The sequence below is a fragment of the Elephantulus edwardii genome, unplaced genomic scaffold, assembly GCF_000299155.1.
Source record: "Elephantulus edwardii isolate Elephantulus edwardi_28Jun2011 unplaced genomic scaffold, EleEdw1.0 scaffold00349, whole genome shotgun sequence".
Lineage (NCBI taxonomy): Eukaryota > Metazoa > Chordata > Mammalia > Macroscelidea > Macroscelididae > Elephantulus > Elephantulus edwardii.
In genome coordinates this window covers 246,531-254,149 of record NW_006400099.1, presented here as the reverse complement: position 1 = coordinate 254,149, position 7,619 = coordinate 246,531, and the positions used below count along the sequence as shown (strand labels likewise).

General features: G+C 39.1%; 1 pseudogene; it reads left to right on the top strand.

The window, feature by feature from the left end:
- Window positions 1–68: 68 nt before the first annotated feature.
- LOC102865391 overlaps window positions 69–7,619 on the top strand; it is a 60,800-nt pseudogene continuing 53,249 nt past the window's right edge.

Here is a 7,619-nt window from a genome sequence, read left to right as displayed (position 1 = left end):
TGTCTTTTGTAACCCTTAGCTGATTGTTTTTGTATGTTTCTCGGGACCTGGAATTGAGGGTGGAAAGCATGACTGAAGAACAAGAAATCATGTGTAAACTGGAAAGCATTAAGGAAATCAGGTAAGTGGCGTCTTTCTCCTCCTTCCTCCTCCCCCCCCCCGCCCCCCGTCTGTAATTCCTCGCCGCGGGAGGTGGTTGATTCACCTCTTGGGAATTATCTGTTGGTCTACTTGTGTAGAATTAAATTAAAGGTGAAACGAGGATAGAGACCAGGGAGAGGGAGTGAGTCAAAATTGAGATTGTAGTTGTGAGTGGGAGAGATGGACACCTCTAACCGGATGTGACTGAGAAAATGCAGAAAGAAACTCACCGAGCGGGTTCTAAGCGGTTTTTTTTTCCTCGGGTAGGGATAAGAAAGCACTAAAAGCACCCGTCCCGTGTCTCCACCCTTCTTCATGAGGGCTGGATAGGAGAAAAAGAACGTGATCAGTGAAAGCAAAACACACACTACTCACCAACCCTGGTGCTTGCAGTACCCCTCAAACATAGGCTGTAGGATTCCACCATACTCGCAGGCCCACAGACCTTGGCATCTTTGACTGGACTGCTTTGGCACTCAGATGATCTTAAGACTGGAAAAAGAAACCAATCAACCAAAACCCCTCGATCCTAATGAGCAAGGACTCAAAAAAGGTATTTGTTGGCCCCAAGATTTTGAGTCCTTGCTCATTAGGATCGAGGGGTTTTGGTTGGTTGGTTTCTTTTTCCAGTCTTAAGAAGCAGTCCAGTCAAAGATACCAAGGTCTGTGGGCCTGCGAGTATGGTGGAATCCTACAGGCTATGTTTGAGGGGTACTGCAAGCACCAGGGTTGGTGAGTAGTGTGTGTTTTGCTTTCACTGATCACGTTCTTTTTCTCCTATCCAGCCCTCATGAAGAAGGGTGGAGACACGGGACGGGTGCTTTTAGTGCTTTCTTATCCCTACCCGAGGAAAAAAAAACCGCTTAGAACCCGCTCGGTGAGTTTCTTTCTGCATTTTCTCAGTCACATCCGGTTAGAGGTGTCCATCTCTCCCACTCACAACTACAATCTCAATTTTGACTCACTCCCTCTCCCTGGTCTCTATCCTCGTTTCACCTTTAATTTAATTCTACACAAGTAGACCAACAGATAATTCCCAAGAGGTGAATCAACCACCTCCCGCGGCGAGGAATTACAGACGGGGGGCGGGGGGGGGGAGGAGGAAGGAGGAGAAAGACGCCACTTACCTGATTTCCTTAATGCTTTCCAGTTTACACATGATTTCTTGTTCTTCAGTCATGCTTTCCACCCTCAATTCCAGGTCCCGAGAAACATACAAAAACAATCAGCTAAGGGTTACAAAAGACACGGCAGAGCCAACTCCCACTACTCTGAGCCTGAGCAGTAGCGACTTTGAGAAGGCCTGGGAAATGTAGTCCTCACGTGCAAAGTCGGCCACACAATTTGAAAGTCGCCCAAACTACAACTCCCAGAAGGCTAAGCGATACATGCTTCCTTTCCTTCCTGTGGTTGCTCTTGAAATATATTTGTCATGCATAATTTACATCCAAAGGAATGATGAATGTAAGGTAATGGGAGCTCTGGTGGCCTAGTGACAAGAAGCTGGCTTGCAATCCCAAAGGCACGCAGCTCGAGGCCACCAGCCGCTCTGCAGGAGAAGGTAGGGCAAGTTCCTCCAGTCTGATTAACCTCTGAAACACCCCCTAGATGGTCAGCTGTGGTTCTGTTTTGACTCTATGGTACACAACAACAACATAGAAGAAGAGGAGGAATCAGGGAGAAAAGTGCAACAATGAATTACTGGAAACCCCAAGTCTCTGTAAACTTTCATTTACATTAATAAAAAAAAAGTAAAAAAAAAAAAAAGAAACGGAAGAAAAAGGAAAAAATTACAAAAGGCAACTAGATAAATGAAGAATGTCAATTCACTCCTTGTGGGGGACTTCATGATTACTCACTGCAAATGAGGTTGTTCTAGCAGCTTTGTGCATGGGGCAGTGCACTATAAACCCGAAAGAGGTGCCTCTCTGGTAATTCGAATCCACCAGGGACTCTGCAGGAGAAAGACAGGCAATATCTTCCTGTGAAATTTACAACCTCTAAAAGCACTCTAGATGGTCAGCTACTGAGTTTGAATTTTTTGAAAATATGAAGCTTTTATGAAAATATGAAGTCATATATCTAGGACAAATGGTTATAAATGAGAGTGACCTACACACAAAATTTTTGCTTCCTGTCCTTGCATCCTTATGCTCACTGAGTTTGGAGACCTCAGTTACAAAGAGAAGAATAACCCCACCAAGATAAAAACTATTCCTTTGAAGTGAAAGTTAAAAAAGACACCTGACTCATTTGGGCTGCTCATGCCCATGTATCAACAGGCAAAGAAGACAGTTACTGTATTGTCTGGTGTGATTGATTCTAATTATCAAAGGGAGATCAGAGAGGTACTACATAATAAATAAAGTATGTCTAGATAAATATCTGACAAAAAGGTGACCTGACAGAGTGTGGACATTATCAAACAATATCACTAATACCACACACAAGCAAAATCCAGCTGAAGATTATGCAGAAATGACTGGAATAGTACATTGACAGACAAGAGGTTGTGTCACTAGAGACATTGTTTCCAATGTCAGATGGAATTGGCAGAAAGGAAAGAGAACCAAAGAAACATCTATCTGGGTCTATTGACTATGCAAAGGCATTTGTGTAGAGCACAACAATCTGTGGCTAACCTTGAGGAGAACAGGAATCCCAGAATGTTTTATTGTGCTTATGTGAAGCCAAAACTCAGATCAGGAAGCAGTCCTCAGAACAGAGCAAGAAAACATTACATGGTTCAAAATCAGAAAAAGAGTATGTCAGGGATGCATCCTGTCTCCATACGTTTTCAATCTATATGCAGAAAAAATCATTTGGGAAGCTGGGCTTAATGAGGAGGAATGTAAAATCAGCATTGGAGGAAGATTCATCAACAACATACATTATGCAGATGGCACAACTTGGCTTGCTGAAACTGAGGAGGACCTGAAGAACTTGTGGCAGAAGGTCAAGGACCATAGTCTTCAATATGGATTGAAGCTCAACATCAAAGAAGACGAAGATTCTCACCACTCGGCCAAATGGAAGCACCATGATAGATAGAGAAGAGATTGAGGTTGTTAACAATTACAAGTTTCTAGATGCCACTCAACACTCTTGGGCCAGCAGTTAAAAAAATCAAAAGACGAAACATGATAGAGAGTGGCCTCCCACCCCGGACCCCGCACGACCTACAACCCCAGGCTGGCCAGCTTTAACTAACTGCTTGCCTTCAGCATTTTCTTTACCACCTGGGTCTTGTCTCCTAGGTCAGTGGAGTTGTGTGGTTCCCAAGAAATGGAAGAAGAGGAGCGATGTGACCACCAGGTCCACTTGCTTTCAGGCCTGGTTGGCATTTAGAGAGGAAAACACAGCAAGCAAATAGTGCTTTTCAGAGAGGAGATGGTGAGAAAAGAGAAACCAAGTCTTAGCTTTCCTATGATTTTTCGTAACTCTGGATTTTGGCAGTAGCAGAGAAATAAACTAAACCAAGAGTTATTTTTTTTCTATTGAGAAGTGGAATTGTTTTTCCCCTCTTTCTTTGATTCCAAACTTTTCTCCCACTGACAAAGCATAAATCGTGGACAAGCAAGAATAAGGTGGACTTTAGGAACCCCGAAAAAAGGACTGAGAAGATTACTTTCTTCCTCAAGAGAAAAGGGTGGGGTTTGTTCAGCCCTGTCTGGATCCTACAAAAAGAAACAAAAACATGAGTTGCATAGCATAGAAAGAGAGGGAACACAGAAGCAGTGAAATAGAAGATAGAATTGTCACCACTGATCTGCTAGAGCAAAAAGCAGACTCAAAATAGAAGGAAAAAGAAGAAAACCTTAGAATAATGTGGGACACCATGAAGAGAAAAAACATGCACATCATTGGAATCCCCGAACAGGAAGAAGCAAGTAAAGGCACCGGAAAAGTTGTGGAATAATTACAAGAGGAAAACTTTCCAGGCATAATGAAGAATGAGAGAATATATATTCAAGAAACTCAGCAAACACCATATAGAATAGACCCCCAAAAGACAAACATCAAGGCATATCATGGTTAAATTTGCCAGAACCAAAGATAAGGAGAGAATCCTGAATGCAGCAAGGGATAAACAAAGAGTAACCTATATGGGAGAGCAAATAAGATTAAGTGACGATTTCTCAGCTGAAACCATGCAAGCAAGAAGAGAATGGAAGGACATATCTCAAACATCCAAAGAACACATCCGTCAACCAAGAATATTGTGCCAAGCAAAATTATCCATCAAATATGAAGGAGAGATCAAGATATTCACAGAAATAAAAGAACCTAAGAGAGTTTCTAAAAACAAGACCAGCATTGCAGGAAAGACTCAGAGATGTCCTTCTTACAGAGATACCACAGAAAGCATCATGGACCAAAGTAAGTAGCAACAACACCAAAAAGAACTCAACACAATGATAGCAATAAAACCTTGCATCTCAATAATCACACTGAAGGTGAATGATTTAAATGCGCTGCTGAAGAGAAAAAGAGTAGCAGATTGAATAAGAAATCAAAATCCATCAATATGTTGTCTATAAGAGACACACCTGAAAAATGAAGATAAATAAAGACTAAAAATAAAAGGGTAGGGAAAAATATACCAAGCAAATGGCAATCAGAAAAAAGCAGGAGTAGCGATATTAATCTCTGATGAAATAAATGGCAATGTAAAAACCATCACAAAGGACAAGGAAGGTCACTATATAATACTGAAAGTGTCAATAGAAAAAGAGGACATAGCAATAATAAATATCTATGCTCCAAATGAAAGACCTGCAAAATACATAAAACAAACATTAACAAAACTAAAAAAGAAAATAGATAACACTGCTATAGTAGTTGGAGACTTCAATACACCACTCTCAAGAAAAGATAGAACTACTAGGAAGAAACTCAACAGAGATACTGAAGAATTAAACCATACAATAAACCTACTTGACCTCAAAGATATTTATAGACTAAGGCACCCACCAAAAGCACAGTATACCTTCTTTTCCAATAGATCACATTCTAGGTCACAAGGCAAGCATCAATAAATTTAAAAACATAGAAATAATACAAAGCATCCTTTCAGACCATAATGCTACAAAATTAGAAATTAATAACAAGAAAATAAAGGACAAAAAACCCCATACGTTTGGAAGCTGAACAACATCTTGCTTGAACACGAGTGGGTGATAGAAGAAATAAAAAATGAAATTACAAAGTTTCTTGAAACAAATGACAATTAAAACACCACTTACCAAAAGCTCTAGAAACAGCCAAAGCAGTAATCAGAGGTCAATTTATAGCAAAAAGCAAACACATCAAAAGGCAGGAAAAACCAACCATTGACTCTCTAACCCAACATCTCTAGCAAATTGAAAAAGAACAGCAAGAAAACCCGACACCCTCTTAAAAAGATGAAATAATTAAAAAATAGAGCAGAAATAAATGAAATAAAAAACTGAAAAACAATTGAAACTATTAACAAAACTAGGAGTTGGTTCTTTGAAAAGTTCCATAAAATCAACAAACCATTAGCAAACCTTAAAAAAGAAGGAGAAGACACAAATAATCCAAATAAGAGATGAGTCAGACAACATCACAACAGAACCAACTAAAATAAAAAAGCTAACATTAGAGTATTATGAAAAACTATACTCAAACAAACATGAAAATCTAGAGGAAATGGACAAACACTTAGCAATGCACAACCTACCTAAACTGACACAAACTGAAATTGAACATCTGAACAGACTCATTATAAAAGAAGAAATTGAAAAGGTAATACCACAACTTCCAACAAAAAAATACCCTGTACTGGATGGTTTTACACGTGAATTTTATCAAACATTCAGAGAAGAACTATCACCAATTTTACATACACTATTTCAGAAAATAGAGAAAGTTGGAATTCTCCTAGATTCATTTTATGAAGCAAACATATCCTTGATACCAAAGCCAGGAAAGGATATGACCAAAATAGAAAACTATAGGCCAATATCACTTATGAACACAGATGCAAAAATCCTGAATAAAATACTGACCAATAGAATTAAATGATACATCAAAGAAATAATTCACCATGACCAAGTGGGATTTATACCAAGTATGCAAGGATGGTTCAACATAAGGAAAACAATTAATATAATTCATCACATGAACAAAGCAAAGAACAAGAACCACATTATCCTATCAACCGATGCAGAAAAGGCCTCTGACAAAATCCAACAGTCTTTCATGGTTAAAATACTCAACAAAATAGGGTTAGAGGGGAATTTCTTCAATTATACAAACCCAAGAGCCAACACTGTTCTCAATGGAGAGAGGTTAAAGGCATTCACCTTGAGAACAGGAACTAAGCAAGGGTGCCCACTCTCACCATTTCTTTTATTCAATATTGTATTGGAAGTTTTAGTGATAGCAATAAGACAAGAGAAAGAAATAAGAGATATCCAAATTGCCAAAGAGGAGGTAAAATTATCTCTCTATGCAGATAATATGATAGTATACCTTGAAAACCCTAAAGACTCTGCAAGAGGACTATTGGACATGGTTGACAAATTCAGCAAAGTAGCAGGATACAAGATCAACATACAAAAATCAGTTGGATTTCCCTACCGTGACAAAGAGAATACAGAGCTGGAGCTAAGAAAAACAATACCCTTCATAATAGCAGATCACAAGATTAAATACTTGGGAGTAAATGTAACCAGAAGCATAAAGGATCTACTCAAAGAAAATTACAATACATTGCTACAAGAAACAAAAAGAGAACTGGAGAAGTAGACGAATATCTCTTGCTCATGGATAGGAAGACTCAATATTGTGAAAATGGCAATACTACCAAAGGCAATTTAAACATTCAATGCAATCCCAATACAAATACAAATCCCATTCTTCAACGACATGGAAAAGGCAATCACCAGTTTCATTTGGAATGCAGAGAAGCCCCGAATAAGCCAAGTACTCCTTAAAAATATAAAAAAGATAGGAGGCATCTCACTCCCTGATTTCAAATCCTACTACACTGCCGTGGTAGTTAAGACAGCATGGTACTGGTACACTGACAGAGACATAGACCAATGGAATAGAATTGAGAACCCAGAAATAAGCCCATCTACCTATGATCAACTGATTTTTGACAAGGAGATGAAATCAGTCAAGTAGGGAAACAAAAGCCTTTTTAACAAATGGTGTTGGAAAAATTGGAAAACTATCTGCAGAAGACTCAAGCAAGATCCACACATCACTCCCTACACAAAAACCAACTCTACATGGATAATGGACCTAGGACTAAAACCAAGGAATATAAACGTCATTAAAGTGAAGCTTGGAAGAACTCTAGAAGTCCTAATCCACAACATAAACACTCTTTCAAGTATCCTGAAAAATCTACAACCAGGAGAAGATAAAATAGATGAATGGGACCTTCTAAGAAGCAAATCCCTATGCACATCCAAAAACTTCTCCAATAGTATAAAAAGGGAAGC